At 36.6% G+C, this 18,507-nt stretch overlaps 1 long non-coding RNA gene across 50 annotated transcripts in view; it reads right to left on the reverse strand.

Annotated features, from left to right (window-relative positions):
* LOC119703709 overlaps positions 1-18,507 on the reverse strand; it is a 496,218-nt gene that overhangs the window by 332,737 nt on the left and 144,974 nt on the right. For 41 of the 50 annotated variants that reach the window (XR_005257713.1, XR_005257735.1, XR_005257725.1 and 38 more), the window contains 2 exons: positions 12,193-12,243; positions 4,675-4,807 (listed from right to left, as the gene is read on the reverse strand). This is a non-coding gene — a long non-coding RNA (uncharacterized LOC119703709). Of the gene's footprint in view, positions 1-4,674; positions 4,808-6,260; positions 6,473-12,192; positions 12,244-18,507 lie in introns of all 50 variants that reach the window. The other 9 variants (XR_005257722.1, XR_005257724.1, XR_005257721.1 and 6 more) reach the window with 2 other exon arrangements.

Here is an 18,507-nt window from a genome sequence, read left to right on the forward strand (position 1 = left end):
ACCCCAAGCTGCACAGCAAGTTCTGGCAGTGAGCACTAAAGGCTGCTGCTGTAGGAGATGGCTCGTGAGCCACATGAGCCGCCCGTGAAGAGCCATTCTGACTCCCACCTCTTGGCCACATCATAAACATCTGTCTATGCAACCCAATTCAATCAAGTTCAACATTCAATCCACATAACTAGAAGTCAGTCTAAAAATCCCACTGTAAATGAGGCCTATCCTGGATACATTGCATCTGTGGATAGCACAAATACACGTCTGGCAAAATTCCTTCTGATGAAGGGGACAAAAAAAGATTGGATTTGATGCAATGCTTCTCCTGCTGACATAATATTTTGCAGAAACATAATTGCAAACATAAGATCTCAGCTTTTAAAGGCGTGTTAATGCAATTTAATTTAAACGCAAAAGCAGTGCATTTGACTTCCACTGGACCCCTTCAAAGGGTAAAGTTACCCATGTAAGAGAAAGGGACAGCTGGATGGACAACTAAGAGGTCAACAATAATGTTGCATGTGCTCATATGGAGTTACTACAGTCAAGATTTTAAATACTACATCACATTTTGCAAATATTCTTTCTAAATACATTATAAATCATACAAAAGAAAGCAAATCAATATGCAAAAAAAACATTTTAGTTAAAAAGCCATATTTTGTCTAAAAGCTTTACATGTACCCTGACAAAGTAGTTATATTTTAATATATTTAAATGTATTATATTTTTCCAGAGATTTTATAAATTTGAGACAGCTAAAATTATTTCAATATTTTTAGAATACCCAAGATTCATGGTCTCCTGGCAACTAGCGATCACATGGCTGGAGAGGTTTTGGCCTACTGTTACAATGCTGTTGTATGTTTGGTTGATGATTTATTCAAACCCAGTTGCAAACCTGCTGTTAGCTCCCTCATTGCTTTAATGCAGCCAGTCTACCATTCATAACTGTCAAGAACCAATTCATTGGGACTTGAGCTTATTAAGCACCCAAAGTGTGTACTGAACATACGCAGTTTTGTGCCTCGGAATGTGAATAAACACTATCCTTTCCATCCATTTAAATTGAGTCTCTGATGTTTTTAACACCACGCATTATTTTTATCTTGTTATCAGAATACTCAGCCATGAACTCCAAAGAATCCATTGTGCCAAGCTTGATGTTAGCAGGCGTCAGTAAAGCCTGGCAACCTCCTGTCTAACAGGGTGCAGGCACAGAGGGAGAGGGTGGCTTCATACACTGTACTTGCAAAAAGTTACTGTGGGCACAGAGCATGAGCTTTATGATTTCACACAGAAACAGGAAGGACAGGCTCATCTCATGGATACAGCACAGTACTTGGAGAAACAATAATGGACTTCTCTTCTTAAATACTGCTTTATTTGAAAGGAGAAAGATGGCTCTGGCAATTAAATGAGTAATCACAGTGGATATTTACCCTATTGAGAACAATATATCAATTCTCTTGGTCAAACACACCAACTGTATAAATAATATAAAGAGGAAATGGGTTTTGAAAATAAAATATTACTTAACAAGTTCATTTATATTTTAATCTAACTCTGTTAATTCAATTGTCTCAAAAAGGCATATTTGAATTGCAGGCTTTTATAGTTTTTCATGTTGAATAACATGGTAATATGATTTTTCTCCATTCTGTACACATAAGGAACATTCTAAAATGTGTAACCACAATTACACAGCAACAGTGTGCATGATATTTAATGCTAGACTGGGAATAAAGCTGGTTCAAACCATTTGGTTTAAAACAATCATAAACAGCCATTTTAACATAATGATTCTAGTATAATAAGCTCTGCCTAAATTTTAAGAATTGTAGTGGGGCAAAGATAACATTCTGAGCACTAATTTAATTTAAACTAGGACTTCTGTAGAATTCAAGTTCTGACCAAACAATAATTCAATCAAGTTTAAGGCTTTTTTGTGGTTTTTTTTTGTTTTGTTTTGTTCTCATTCTGACACAAAGGACTCAGTATTTTTTGAGAAGGAAATTATTATAAAAATGTCAGCAAGAATAATTGGAGGGTCAGGAGGTCTTTTCTTGAGTGTTTGCTGATGTTGTCCCCATCCCATCAAGAATTTCAAAAGAAGAATAAAATGGCACTCTATCTTCTGGACAGCTTGATGTTTGTCTTTGCTGTCAAGCAGAAGGGGATGCACTTCCATTCATACCAAGAAGATTAGAATAATGCAGAAAATATGACAACCAGAACAATTCACAACCAGTCAACGCATTGAGGAGTCCAGTCTCCTCGAGTACATAGGGACTGACACACAGGGGACTAATGAATCAAGGTTGTTCACTAATAACAAATGTACTTTCTTACTAGCTCTTCACATTTTAATGAAGAATTTAATACAAATAACTTCTTAAAATTACTCAAAATCATCACAGCATCACTTAACTACACTACACTTTCACCTGGTATTTTAAACAGAACAGGCCTCTGCTTACACTCAGGAGTGGCTGCAACAGGATTATTCTGCATGGGAGTCCTTGCAGGAAAAACCCTTCCAGAGCTATTGGCAGAGTCATGACAGAGAGGTATGAATGTATATGTAAATTTTTCAAAAGAACAATTTCCCTAGAAAATGAATCATCATTCCTTTTCTACAAGACTTGCAGTTCAAACTCAGGGCTTCCTCTAACATAAACACAGTGGACACAGTACTCCAGGCTGTTCTATTTGTTTTGTGGCAATGTAATGCAATTACATTTAACTAGCCATGAACTGGCAAACATATACAGTGTTTGGGCTTCACCTTTAAATAAAGCTAACTGCTGCTCCAAGTTAATCAAAATCTTCTGCAAACTTGAAAGAAAGCTTAAAGAAATTTCATTTCTATATCTATTTTCATGGTTACTTACAGAAGTACCTATTTTTTGGAAAGTCAAGGTGCTGTGCAACACTCCTGTGGTCTCTTTCAATGTATTATTCAATGTACCAAATGCAGTTCATTTTTCAGATGTGTGAAGCAATTCAGTGCTGTCCTACTCTTCCTGAATATTTAATGATTACTCAGAGATGACATCAGATGAAACTTTTGGTAGAACCAATACCGATTACCTTTTTTTGCTATGAGCCCATCAACAGGAGATAAAGGTTTCATGGAATAATGGCTGGGTGTTTGCATCCAACTTTTCACACACAGAAATACCTAAATCTAACTCACTCTGTACCAAACTGGCATTATATCTTATCTTCCCTCATCAGACACTCAAATCTGTTCATTTATGCCATGTATACATTCGTCCCCAAATATAGGAATTCAGTGAAATGGATGAAACAAAAAATGATGGATAGTAGTAGCAATTTCTAGTCTCCAAATTATTTAACCATTTCTTATTCAGAGACTTAATCTGGGAGAAACAATGAACAGTTAAATTAATCAAGGAAAGCTATGAGGGAAGGGAGGAAAAGAAGTTCAGTAGACCAACCAGGGCAGCTTTGCACTTTCAAGAAGGGTCTAAGAGAAATAAGGAATAACCTGTATATTACTATATAACCTTTTTCTTAAAAATTATTACAATTACACAGCCTCCTAAAATAGCTGTTCCCATCCCTCAATTAGTACCATAAAATGAAAGATTGCTTCTTCCCTGCTCTGCAAGGCAAGTTTCTTTTCCTACACACAGGAAGAAGAATGTCCCTGCACTTAGTGAACATAGGGAACAATCCTATCCATAGCAATCATTTAGAACTTACATTATTTGCCCCTCAGTCTTTTCTTAGGTAGGTAAATCCAGAAGTTTCAAGGGAGCTTGTTTGTTCTGTTTCACAAGTCTTTATCTTGACCAAAACTCAGGCAGAGAATTGAATCTCAGGTCTAATACTTCAAGGGGCAATTTTCTCCCAGATTTTAAATCTGAGGGTTCTGATCATGCATTGTGTAATTAAACCCTGGGGTGTTTTTCCCCCAGTACATTTAACAAAATCTTTAGAATATTAAGTTAATCTTCTGAATGCTTGCAAACTCTTCTCAACTGGTGTCAACCAAAAATTTTTTATTGCTATCTGCTGCTATATCAACAGAGAGTAGAACTGGATCCATAAGACACCTTAGGGAAGTTTATTGTCTACATCCCCAAGTTGCAAAACAAAGTATTGCTATCTTTGAGCATTTTTAAACATTTATGTAAATGTACTTAGCTTCATCATGGTTTCTTGCACTACAATCTCTATGTTTTAAACATTCAAATGACATTTTAAAACATGGGGGGTTTTATTTCCATCACAGAGCAGATCACAGTTCTTTTGTGAATGAACATAAGTGAAATGAAAGGCAGGGGACACCTCATCTGCCTTAGAAACTGATGAAAGAAGATACAAATTAAGAGGAAAGTGAGGTCATCAATAATCAGAATGCCAGGAAATATAATGGATAAAGCCATCTTTAAAAACTGTCCATAAGACTGATCAGAAACATGGCCAGCTGAATTTCCCACAGAATTTTCAAAGGCAGGAGGACTGCACAAGCCAGGTAACAGTAGTAGTTTTGCTTTTATGTACAATCTGAACTCTCAACTCCTGTATAATATGTTTGTTTCCTGGAGAAAAAAAAAAATTAGTTCTTCCCTTACTCTTCCATACTTGAAAGACTAACAACACAATTAGTATGAACAAGGCTTGATTAGTTAACACTGCTAATCATACCTCAGAGCCTTGGGTTTCCGCCGAGGCTGAAATACACACAAGGACTGAATCTCCTTCCTTTGTAGGATACTCTCCACAGAAGACACTCTCCTTCCCTGGTAGATCTCAGACCACATAACCCTGGCCTTTGGCTCTGCCAGAAGAAACAGGGGTTTATATAGGGCAAGGGAGGATTGAGAATTGTCCAATGGTAAGGGTTAAAGGAAAGTGACCTATAGCCTTACAGAGAGATAAGCAATGGTCTGAAAGCGGGAGAGAGGGGCTCCTATTGTCCAGTCATCCTGACTCAGCATTCTGCCTCTGAACGCCAAGGCAGGTTTGCAGGGCCTGCGCCTGCTACATCTGCCTATTTGGTTTTTTTTCTCATGCATTCTCACTTTTCATCTATTCACAAGAAGATGAGTTTCTATGTACCAGCTCAAGGCCCACAAAAGCAGTGTGACAGATTGCAAGTAGTGTTTCCACATCCTTCCCCATGAAAGAAAGTCCTTTAAAAAAACTTTCAATTCATAAAATATTTACCCCATTCTTTACAAGTGACTTTCCATATTTCTTTAAAAAATAGTATTCTGACATGAAGTTAGGTATGAGAGAACATCAGGCAAGCAAAGCATAGTTAATACCAACTTTAACTATGAAGAGACTAGCACACCTCTGCATTGTTAAAAATGAGAACTACATTTGGTCACACATGATGGCGGGGAGGGAAGATGCCTCACTCAGGCAAATTCAAAGACAAATTTTTTCCCAACTTCTACACGAAAATCCCAGAGAGACTAAACTGTTCATAGGGATGAAGGAATATTTGTCTATTGCTTGTATGTATCAAGGCAGTTTTCTTCATTAGTGTAATGAACAATGAAACTAGAATCAGTGCACACATTCAGATGAAATGGTTCAGTTGGTTTCTCTGTTCCCTTGCAAAAAGGGATATTCAGCACCTCTGTTCAGGGCTTGGGTCTCATCAAGAGAACAGATAAATGCTCGAGAGCACTTGTACAGGTCTCTCTCACTGCCTTGTGCATTCAGCCTCCATGCTCAGAATCTCTTCCAGCTTAGATGAAACCTGCAATATTTTTCTAACTATTGTGTTTTGACAGTGTCAAAGTGATGTAATAGGTAGGAAGCAGAGAGCCTCATAAATTGTATTAAAAGTTAAAGTTTCGGTGCAATGGCCAAAGGTGCATGAGGTAATGTATCCACAGTTCTCAATCACAGTCTCCTTTATTGTGGTCTATTTCCATCAGTCTAATCTGAAATGAATGCATTCAGTTTTGTGTTCTTTGCACAGTTGCTGCCAGCATCACTCTGCCCTTCCTCCTGATTTCCGTGGCAGTTTGGGAGCCTAAGGGAGGGGTGGATTAAATTGGAAAATATAAATAACAAATCAAAAATTAAAATTTATTGGATAAACAATTTCCCTGTTTCTTAATAAGTGATTGATTTTTTAATCAATATTCATTATTTCTCAGAACATACCAAACTGTTTATTGAATAAATGAATGGTTGGAACTACAATGACATGAAATCAAATAGGTGAACCAATTTCTTTAATAACATGGGCTGAACAGGCCACCTTATCTTACCTGGTTGAATGTAAAAGCCAGAAATTCAACACCATTGACTAGGTGATCCAAAAAAAGGATGCAATTTGGTTTCATGTTTGACACATACAGGTGTATAGCCACATGCTGATTTGTGTGGTATTTCTAAATTGCAGTTGAAAGTTACTTTCTTTTTGATACAACTTTAGTGTTCTTTCTCACAATTCTTCATTAGTCAGCAGACTTCAAAGCCTCTGAAATAAAATTCAGATCTGAAAAATGAGATCTGTAAAACTGTTCACTGTAAAGGCTTCAGGCATGGCAAATGAATTTCTCTAATAAGTTTTTATTCACTTGTATCAGATTCAGTGGTACACATATAAACTATACGCTACATCCTAATATATACTTCAGACTATTTTCTTTTTTTTTTTGGCATAATGTAAAAAATAATCTTTTGAGGCACAGAGATTCTGATGTTCCTTTTTTCAGTTGAAGAAAAAGCACTAGGGTATGAGATCTCCAAGAAATGTTTGCACATCTGTTTAAAACACAAGAAAGGATATTAATTTGGTTCTACATAAAAAAGATCATATCATTTACATGATCTTCAACTCAAAAAATTTCTTCCAGGATGTGGAAATATTTAACTTTCGTTTGTACTCAGAATATATATGATTCTTCCTATGAAAAATTGTAAACTGTACTAATCAGTTGTTAATTAATTTGTAGGATGCTTGCTTTAACATCTATTTTAACTTGTCGCAATTAATTTAACATATGACCAAACAGCAATATAATTTCATTGCTCCAAAAAGGTATAAAAGTATGGAATAGCCTGAGCAATGAAAGGATTTGGAAAGATTGCCGTTTCAGTTTGTACTCTAATTCTGTGTGTTCTTTGTTGTCAAGACTAATTATACAGAAACCAAGTATCAAACTATTGTGTTATGTTGTCATGTACAATAACACTAATGTAAGAAGAAGTTTCATTAAACTCACTTTTGTAGATCACAGATTTCTGAAAACGGAGAAGGCCTATGGTAAAACCAGAAGTGTAACCTAAAATCTGAAACTTCAAATATAATTTCACTTTCTAAGTCAATCTATCTTACAGCATTGCTTCCTAATAATAAAGAGGCAAGTTCCACTGTTAACCCTAAAAAGTGGCATCTTGAAAGTATTAACTATCGAAATGAAGCTTTTTCCTCTCATAATATATAAAAATTCTGCAGAAATTCAAGTCCAGTCACCAACCTGTATAACACACATATCAAGAGCATTCAGGACTATCTGACAACATGAGCCATCATCACTGACCAAAACACTTTCCCCTAATTCCAAGCATAAAATCCCAGGCACTAATGCTCTGGATTTATTCACAGGAGGAGATTTATTCACAAAGGGAGCTATCGGCTCCCTTAGTCTGGCATTTTGCACCATCCACTTTAATATACGTCTAAATAAGCTTGTTAGGGTCCAGTTTCCCTTTGGAAATTTTAAAATGTGTTTTTTTCCCAGTATGAGCTTGCTTCAAATGGCTGTGACTGTCCCCTTGGTTGAGGTAATAGGCTTGCCACAGCCAGTAGCGGAGGAAGTAGAGGCAGTTTGTGTCCCAGGCACTGGCCAGGAGATGGTGGCAGAGAGCAGCTCTCCCTCAGCCCCTTCTGCGCTCACTGGAATCCTCAGAGACCCCAAGGCACTTTGCTGTGCGGCAGTTATGAGGTGTCCAATCTCCTGACCTGTGCCATCAACTTACTTTTTATGTTTTAGGATAATGCAACAAGCTCCAAACACTGGTTAACATCCAGTTTGTTCAGTCAGATCTGGGCACTTGCATGAACACACTACAAGCTGGATGCGCTCAGCTCTCCCTCTTCTGCTGAAGAACCAAGTTTCCTGACATCAGTTTTGGTAGTGATAAAAATCAAACATTTTCTGGAGCCATTATTGCCTAAAATGTTAATGCAGTTTACTTTTTTCAACTGTGATCGATAGCTGGAGGAAAAGTGCCCATAAATTACTAAAGGCAAATACGATTCTATTAGCACTCAGGAGATTTTGCAACATTTGCCAGTCTGTTTTACTGGAAAAAAAAAAATTAATTTGTTGAAAGCCTAGTTTTTTACCTGTCTTTGTCTTTCTCTGTAGAAGAGGGATATTTTTATCAGGAGTCATTTAGGAGATGTAATTCTAATGTACTATAGCTATAGGTTTCAATTAATGTTCTACCTCTCTGTCAGCTTTACATTCCATGTTTTATGAAATCATTAACTATTGTCATGTTTCTATTATGATACTATTAGGAAATAAAGAGATGTATGTAAATGGAGATGTAAAATAAATGTATGACAGTTACTAGGAGCAACATCTGTGCACTATCATACGTGTTTACACTAATTTTCTAAAGATTCTTCCATTCATTACAGAGCATTGTTACTTGCTGTGGCACAACCCTTATTTCCCTGCATTTAGAGATTCAAGCAAAGAGAGGGTAAATGAGAGCCTAATCAATACCACTTTTCATTTTGCTTCTAATGTGCTGCCTTTCTCTTTCTTTTCTTCATGAACAAATCCAAAAAAGATCCTGACGTTACAGTCATAAAATGTAATTCTTCTGCAGAAACACAGACAATAATGCTCTCTGTATTCAGGCATATTGCATATTCTAATGGCATTTGGCTAAATTGAGTATGGATTTAACATCAAAGGCTTCATGAATTTTTCAAATGAGATATTAAAGTCAATATTTCAAGTGAAAGATATTTCAATTTAGTTGCATACACAACAATAAAAAACTTCTACAAGGCAGAGGTACTAGTGGCTATGGCAGTATTAGTTCATTCAGGAAATTATTAGTTTATAAGAAAATCAAACAGAAGGTTGTGATACAGCAATGACACTGAATAAATTAGACTAACAGATACACACTAACGTACTTTATCTCTTGAAGTCTGAAGCAGAACTTGCTACTGGCATGTTCAGTCCTTCAAGCAGGGCTTCATTTGGGGATATTTTATTTATTTATTTTGTAAATTCAAATGGTTCCACCTAAATTTGCATTCCGAACCTCAGAAATCTGCCTACATTCATCTCTGAAATGGTTAGGCCTACTGTATGCAAGAAACATACTCTTCTTTATTTTTTAATTTAAGTGCATTTTGCTCTGTATTGTCAATGCTTATGCAATGCAGCTTCTGATTTCACACTGAGTTACAAAACATTCAGACTGCTCAGTGCTCACAAATAGTCCACTGAGCTCTGACTGCTTCTATGTCCTGGCAGAAATAAAGACTTTCAAACAAAATAACACAGGGTCTGGTCGTTCTTTTCCTTCCTATTTTGGGCATGTGGAATGTAACAAAATGCCCATTCAATCAGGAGGGTGTTGAATTATGATGCCTTGACATATGCCTGAGGAATATGTTTGTGTCACCTACGACTCCTGGGAGAGCTGGATGCCCCACATACATGTGCTCCTAGTGTGTACTTAGGCCAGCTGCACCCACAGGGCCATTGTGCTACTCTAAAGCCAAATACACCATTTGTTCACACACAAAAACCAGAAGATACCAGAAACTACAAGTGTATACTGCAATGAATACTGATTTTACTAGTAATTCTTATATTACTAAAAACTACTTCTAATTGGGTACCAGGGGAAAGTTACACTGATTTAAAAGCTTGACTACCAGCTAGTTTGGGCCAACAAATTATTACAAAGAATTCTGATCCTAAAAGCACTTCCCTGAAATTAGCCAGTTGTTTATCTCTACAGTTTTCACCCAAAGTGTTTGCACTTACTGTGAGACTGCTCCAAGGGCTCACAGAGAAAAAAAAGTTGGTGCTAACTAAATGTTAAACTGCTAGGCCTGTTTCTACCATGGCTGCAGGAGTGACAGCAAATGCTGATCTGTAACTGAGAACTAAACAAAGCTAATAGCCTTGTGGGGAACTCTTGGAGAGACTGGGGCAGTCCATCCTTCCCCCATTTAAACACTACTTAACTTGTAGCACTGCTCTTGGGGTCCTAGACAGCTCTTTGTTCACCCCTGGGGCTTTTCTGAAGCTCAGTGTTCAAAGCGCTGTAATATTTCCATAAAATGAGAAGTGTCACCATCTCAAAGGCAATCAATCAGGGACAAATATCTTCAGAAACAGTACTCTCATAAAAAGTATTTCTTGTGGTAACAAAGGTAAGGCAGAAGCCTTGTATAGATAATAAGATCCAATAATAACTAGAATTGTATTTTCAAAATTGCCTCTGGGGCTGGGGAATATGGTTTCCTTTTCTTCTGTTTTGATTTCTGGACATCTCTGAGACTGTTCTGAAAACTACAGTTCATGCTTAGTGAGGCAGTAGTACATCCAAATACTTCCAGTTGAAATGATTGAAATTTTAATTTTTTCATGGCATAAAATGACACTGTTAAGAGGAAAGATTTCCCCATTATATCTACTCAGTCTGAGAATAATGCTTAAGGAATGATCCTCTGAAGTGAATCATTTCCCATTTTCCTTGTTGATTATAGGGATGCACATAAAGTTAAGAGTACATCAGCAAGATCTGTGTCAAAATGAGAGCTCAAATCCTTCTCTAGAGCACTGCTAAATAAACAAAGGATATTTGGAATTCAGATCAGAAGAGGAGACCAAACTGTAGGATTTGGTCTTGGAAAACCAAATGCTATGCCAAAACCAAAATCATACACATATCATGCTGTACATACCTTTTGTGTTTAATGTAAGGTTTTATTGAAAACATATGAGCAGATTAACCATAGAAGTAAACTGAAGAAATTGTGCTACCCAAAATATGCTTTTGGCTCTTTATTAACTGGTGATAATCTGCACTGATTTGCATTGCAATTCCATTGCAGATGTTGCTGACATTAATACTTATGACAAGGAAACTGCAGAAAAAGCTGATTTAAACAGGTACTTTACATTAACTCAACAATATATGCAGTGCATAATATCTTCCATAAGAGTTCAAGTATACCTAATTCATTGTTGTTAAAAATGAGGAGTAATGAAAGTCCAGCTGACAGTCACTTGGTTTTCTCTAATTTCATAATTTTCTAAAATTTTCTGATTTGCTCTTGAACTTTCCTTCTTGATGGAGACTAAAGGAACTGTAATTATGTAGTTCAACTGAAACTCATGGCATGGGAAGGGACAGTAACATTGCTTTGGATCTCCCATTATTACAGCAGGAGAAAGCACAGCTGCTTTCAGACTTGTTAATACATTCTGTAGGGGATGAAAGATTTGAAAAGGGTGGCACTTCGGTGAATTTCCTCCCCCTCCACACAGCAAATGGAGCTGGCAGTCCACCAAAGCTCCAAACTTAATGCTCCTGCACTGTCTGGCAGAAGAAAGTGTGGCACTTGATTAAGGGGAAAATAGTTCTTCTGGGGCACTGCATAGGATCATCTTCAACACAGAGGAAGAAGCATGAAGGACAGAAAGGTGGGGAATGTATGTTTGATTAGGTGAAGAAATGATCCCTGGATCATACTCTAAGGCTTTTTTCTTTCTGTTTGTTATAGGCCAGGTCTACAGCATTAGCTCTCCCAGCTAGGTAGAAGTAAGATGCACCACGACTCTCCACAGATTCTTTGGTCTCTATCTGGGAAATGCATTTATTGTTAAGTGGTTCATAGGGCTGTGATAGTCCTCCAAGCTAGGTTGAATTTTATACGTTTTTACAGAGTGGTAAAGCAGGAAATACCTTAAAAACACAGTATTAGTCAGTAGAAATCAAAATAAGAAGCTCCATGTAGGTCATCTGAAAAGACTAAAAAGCAATCAAAAATCAAACTGTTACCAGGCACACAAGAACAGGAACAACTTCCGTGCAAATTATAATAAACAAATTCCTCTAGTAATGTGAACTACACAGACGCTTGCTCCATCAACTCAGTCCATATTTTGAAAGCCACACAGGATCAGTGAAGGCAACAGAACTTACCCAACTTCAGTAGTTCAGCAATGAGCTCTGTGTGTTTGTCCACCCACCTCCCTGGAAAAAAGAAGCGTTACATGTCAGGATTGAGTCCAGTAATTATCCTCTAACACAGGAGCACTGCCAGCAACATTCTGGTAATGGCAGCATTAATGCTAAAAGTTTACATTTTCAAAAGTGAAAACATTCACAGACACAATCTGGATATTTTAACTGTCACAGGCCCCAGCAATCTGATATTGCTTAGCCTTGTGGCCAAGGCATTAAGACACCGTATCAGCCACAGAGAAGAACAGATCTTCTCAGTACTTCCCTAATAAATTCAATAATTATTCCACCAAAATTTGAAAAATAAAAACAAGGGCATGTCACTATTAACAAATAAGAAACAAAGAAAAAAATTTAATTATTTTGCTAAAAATAGATAATGAAAATGTTTTCTACTCTATGGTAAGATCAGAAAACAACATAAAGCTGTAAAGCTCTACAGTAATTCAAATTATTGAAGTCATTACAAATCCCAAAATACAGAGAATACCTTTAATTCATTTATTTAATCAATCATTTCAGTTACATGTCAAACCAAAACAAAACAAAAAGAAGGGTAACAAGTTCATGCCCACATTAAAAGGACAAAGCATCTACTATATGAGTGTAATCAAATGCAGGTTTGTACCAGAAATATAAATAGTACAGATTGGAAAAATACTTGAATAATGAAGTATTTCATGCAATTCCAAGGAAAATTAAATGAATGACTGAAAAGGATAGAAGTGTACACAATTCATTATATAGAATATGGTAACACTTGGCTAAAAGAAGTGTGGAGTTCCTAACTTTAATGAGCACAGTCTTTGCTCACAAATTAAAAATAAACAAATAAAAAAAGATACGAGTATGATCTCACTTATTGGCAGTTGATCAAACTGCAATTTTCCCCAAGAGCTGGGAAGCCACTGCCTTATAACACATCAAGAACTCCTGCTTATTGAACTGATCTGTGTACAGTTTGACTCCTTTTCTGTCTACAGCAATTGTTTTTCCTATCAAAACATTTGGGTTTATGGAAATGACAACTTAATGGTTAACTGGAAACATAGCAGGATGTTAAAGTTAAATCATGCTCACTTGACTTGAGTGTCTCATTGTACCCCCACTGAATAAAAGTATTTATAAAAGTTTCCTTTTGCTTTGTGCTGTACAGCTGGTCCAATCTCAGTGCAATGCTGCTGATGTTAATAGCAAATGTGAACAGCTACACACAACAGTTTAGATTTCTAACACACATATATTACCATAACTAAACCCAGCACTTTTCATTAATCATACAATGGCATGCTTCTTCATTTACAGCCAGCTGATTAAAACACAGATATATTGTCCTGAACATCACAGAAATCATGGGCACCCAGCCATTGTTTCCAAATGGTGCTTTCTCAGCCTTGCTTCACTCCTCAGCTACATATTGCAGATTACAAAAATCATTAAAGATTCCAGCATAGAAATGCACAACAAAGGATCCTAAATAAGAGATTGAAGGGTATAAATTTTCTGCCACAACCAGGATAAAGCTTCAGGTAGAGAAGGCCTACTTCAGTGTCCTCTACCCTACTACTGCAGCATTTCAAACACAATCAAAAGAAACTAATTTGAGTTTTTTATAAGGAAAACCTGAAAAGAGCTTGATACGCTATAGATAGACACATGTAGCCTTAACTTTTTATTTACATGTGTCCGAACACCTAAAAATGCTTGGAAAACAGGCACATCTACACTGAAAACAAAGTTATTTCTTTGAGAATGGGTCAACAATCTACCTCTTAAGTCACTTATCATCCAAGTCTGTGTGAATCTCACATGACTCTTATTGAAAGGGAACAGTAAGACCCTAAGTACAGCTTCATCTCTGACCCATGTCTCTAAACATATAATTTACTCAGAGATTGTATCTCAATTCAAGTATATAATTTTGGAGTATTTTTCAGAAGGGACGTAATGGATGTATCACTAAGCTTCTAATCCTATAAACAGGCAAAAATTGGTAGTGACAGCAACTTTGGAAGGTGGTAGAGGCAGGGAGAAACTCCCAGTTTGTAGAAGAATTAGTGTTTCTTTGCCCATGTTTATGAAATGTGTATGAAGGACAAGAAAGGAGCTTACACATGAAGATTTTTACCATCAGCCTCCGAGAGGCTGAAGAGCCGGTTTCAGAGTACACAGACCATGAGTTATGGGAAAAGGATGAAAGGGACAGAGGTTAAGATGGAAGTTTTTACATTATCTGGAAATAGTCTGCTGTTTACTCTCTTCATAAAAATTATTTCTCCTAAAGTGTTCTTTTCATTAACAGAAAGCATCTTTTCAAGTCTTTTTTTTGAGATTATTTTAAAGTTTTGTATCCCTGATATTAAATTTACTGAATATCTTACTGCACAAATACTGAATACATACTTTAATTGTTATGAAGTTACAGCTGCCTATTCCACAGGTTCATTTTTAAAGCATTGTTTTCCTACAAGACGATTTGGCCAACAAGTAACAAAATAATGGGCTAGCAAAGGTACTTCTTAGATTGCATCCTTAAAATCCAATGCTGTAATTTATAATTTCTACAAAGATTTCACAAACTTTTGAGAATATACCTCATGACTATTGCTGCACTTATCCATACAGACAGCTGGGGAAAATCAACATAGGCTGTAATATAGAACAATTTGCAGATACCATTTCCAGCTACACTGAAGCAGATTTGATTATAAAAGATGGGGCTGAAGACAACCTGTTTTTTTTAAGTTCTCTTCTTCTATGAGGTATGTGAATGGCCATAAAATGTTTTCAATAAAGAAAAATCCACATATGCAAAGGTAGCATTCTGGAAATGGATTTAGAATATTTTGTCATGGAATACCTAAAAAGCCGCTTCCAGTCTTTTTCGTATACCAAGTCTCACTGCTGTTCAGTCACCCTTTATCCTTCGGGATACCTCATCCACTAAATCCTGTTCACAGCCTTAGCAGAGAGTCCCTTTACTACTTACCCTGCAACGTTAGACCCCTACAAAACCAAGTGGCAAAGCCAGTGGATGTCATCAATACCTTGTCTGCTCAGTGTCTCTATTTTAAAAAAGAGCCAAATCCAACCACATTTCATACCATGGAAACAATGATCATAATATTCATAATAATAATATTGTGTTATTATCTACAAAAGCAATGGGGACCCACAAAAATAGAAATTTAGAATTTATCTTTCATCCATAGTCCACTTTTAACAATTAGAAATGTCATTTGTTCATTTAAAAATTGAAAAGCAGAATACAGTGTCTGTCAATTATCCACCCTAAAAAACTCATCCTGCTGAAACAACTGACAACAAGTAACACAAAAAATACCTTAAAGATCCTGTGGAAGATTGGGTATGACATGCCTAATTCTGTATGGGGATGCAATCCTATGTAGCAAGAGCTATTCAGTGTAAGAATCTTTTACAGAATGGATTATTATTTCTAAAGCACCATAAGGAGTCTTGCACACCCTGAGACAGGATTAGTGATTATTCCTCTAATACTCATTGTCTACCAGTGCATATGTACTGCTACATATTTATTATAAGCTACATGTTTATAATTATAATTTATGTACATATTTCCACAAATTTTCTAGGAGAATGGCATTTTGCTGTGAACTGAATGCAGAACCAGGAACCAAGAGCTTTTCTGTCCTAACCTTCACTCCAGTAACAGGTTCTTGAGTTTGCAGCCTTCAGCAAACCACTTCCTGCACTTGTAAAATGAAGATATAAATGCAGGCTTGCTTACCTAGAAAAGAATACTGGAAAACTATTTGGCCTTGACAACCAAAATCCAAGTCTGAAAAATTCACAGTGAATTTGGCAAGAAAATATTGCACAGTGCACTGCAATCCCAGGGTTGCTTTGGCACCCTATGGCATTTTCCCTGTATGCTTTCCAGGCTGAGTTCAAGTTTCTGTTTGACTTCCAAACCTGCAGACAGTTATGGCTGTTAAGCTACAATCACAGAATTTGTCTCTCTGACTTCGGGAGGATTAATTAGATGCCTAAAGGTAAGGAATTAACCAAATGCTTGTAGAATGAAAGCTTCATTTGGTGAAAGGCCAATTTTCCCAATTGATAACGTATAAATAAAATAATGCCTAATTTGCTACCATTACTAATGCTTTATATACTATATAATTGGAAGCAAATTAGCAATTTATTTAAAATTGTTTATATACAAATCTTATTTTCTTTAAGAGTAGAAATCAACGGCGATTTCTCTTCTAATTTGATGATGTCGTTACATATTACAAAGACTAAGCATAAGGGGCTTTTAATTTTAAATTATCTCACTATGTACTGAAGTTAAAGATTTGATAAAACACTACCCAACAGAAATAAAAATGAGAAAATAATAATTAAATATAGTCTTATATTTTTTATTAATCTAGGGCAGTTTCATATTTGATGCACATACAAGAATTTTAAAGAATCTTTTTAAAAAGAATTTTGAAGATACTTCTTGTCTTCTCCATAAAAATTGCAAGAAAATGGTTCATGTAACTGAAAATGTTATTAAATTATATATAGTTAACATTACTTTTGTGAAACAGTCACCATATTCCTCAAAACAACCTGATCCTTTATATTCAAAAGGAAGCAAAAAAGTCTCACAAACCCCAGTTAAAGACTGATTCTCTCAAAGACGACTCAGTGAAAAATAATTACTGAGTGTTAAGACCTTATATTTGTGAAACATGACACAGGTCCTCAGCAGGAGTCCGCAGAAATCCAACTACACTGTTTTCACATCAAGGTTCAGAATTGCCTGATTTTCTTAAGGCTCTTGGTTCTCTCTGAGCCTCACTCCTCAGCTGAACATTTGTGAATATCATTCTGGGTCTATCATAAGTTAAAGCATAATTACTTGTGTGTTACAGTAGTATGGGCACTTGCCACAGTCAGCAAAAGCAAAGTCACTGCTGTTGATCATGTGTCTTTCAGAGCTCTAATTCTTGCAAGTACCATGACACCACATCCCTGTGGAAGGACATAGGACACGTGAATAAAAGAGGCTTTTTGTGAGGTACACAGGGAAAACAAAGCCCATCAAGGCAGATAAATTTTTCACTGCATAGATTATCAGACCAAAATACCACAAACAAATGGAAGTAGATGGAACTTTCCAAGCTTGTGGGCAGAGGGAAAATAACAGGACAAACTACCTTCCCTGCCTTCCTGGATTTTTTCAAATGCTGGTCTCACCCATGTTTCATCCCTAACTACAACTTCCTATGATTTGTGTCAGTTCTTCTCACTTGTCCATGACAACTGCATCTATCATAATCTGGAAAAGAAAATCTAAAAAAATTATTTCCTTTGAGTCTAGAACACAAGCCTCTTTTCTTCAACTGCTCTTGGAGTAAGTTCCCTGACCTTGAATGAGCAGTAGGTGTTGTCAACTTCTTCTATCCTGTGATGACTGAAGTTTGTCCAGGAGACACAATTCTCTGTTAAATCCTTACGACTCCTCCACAGAAAACATCAGCTTACATAGAAATTATTTGCAAGAATATAAATTACCTCATTTGCAGCCAAATTAGGAATAAAACAAAATTTAGCAACTGCGAAATAGTTGCTAGGCTCTTCTCCAACCAAACAATGGCTGGATATATAAATGTACACGGCTTTCTCTCATTTGGGGGATTCATACCAGTCATGAGATTTTTGATATTACATGTATTTTTTGAAACTCCCTAGAATTGCTGTCCATAATTTGAAGGATAATATAAAGAATTTTATCTGTTAATACACTCTACTCCTCAAAATGCAGTGGCATAAACAGTAATGTCCAACATACTGCAAGAGGGAGGTAACCCTGAGTATTCTGCTTGACAAAAGTCAGGCTGCCTAAGGAACACTCTTCCATGCAGTTCTGGATCCAAATAACTCCAACACTGACTGTTTTCTAAGAAGACTAGATCCTTAATGGAAAAGCTGCTAGTAGCTATGTGTTCATCAGACTTGGAAATGGAGAATCACTCCTCTAGCCTGGAGCCAGAAGGTGGGCTATCTTGGAGGCAGGGTTGATAGCTTTTGAATACCAGATGAAGTCTATGGATACAAGACTGGTGTCAAATGACAAGAGCCTTAAGCAGATGGATGACAGTGTGTGTGCACTATAGGCTGTTGCTAATTTACTAGCTAGAGATAATGCTTCTATAAAATTAAAAATGAGTCACTGGAAAACAGCCCGAGAGGCCATAGCCTGCAGATTTCAGGCCTCCTGGCAGGCCTGCATTGTGG

Source organism: Motacilla alba, chromosome 8 (genome assembly GCF_015832195.1).
Source record: "Motacilla alba alba isolate MOTALB_02 chromosome 8, Motacilla_alba_V1.0_pri, whole genome shotgun sequence".
Classification (NCBI taxonomy): Eukaryota; Metazoa; Chordata; class Aves; order Passeriformes; family Motacillidae; genus Motacilla; species Motacilla alba.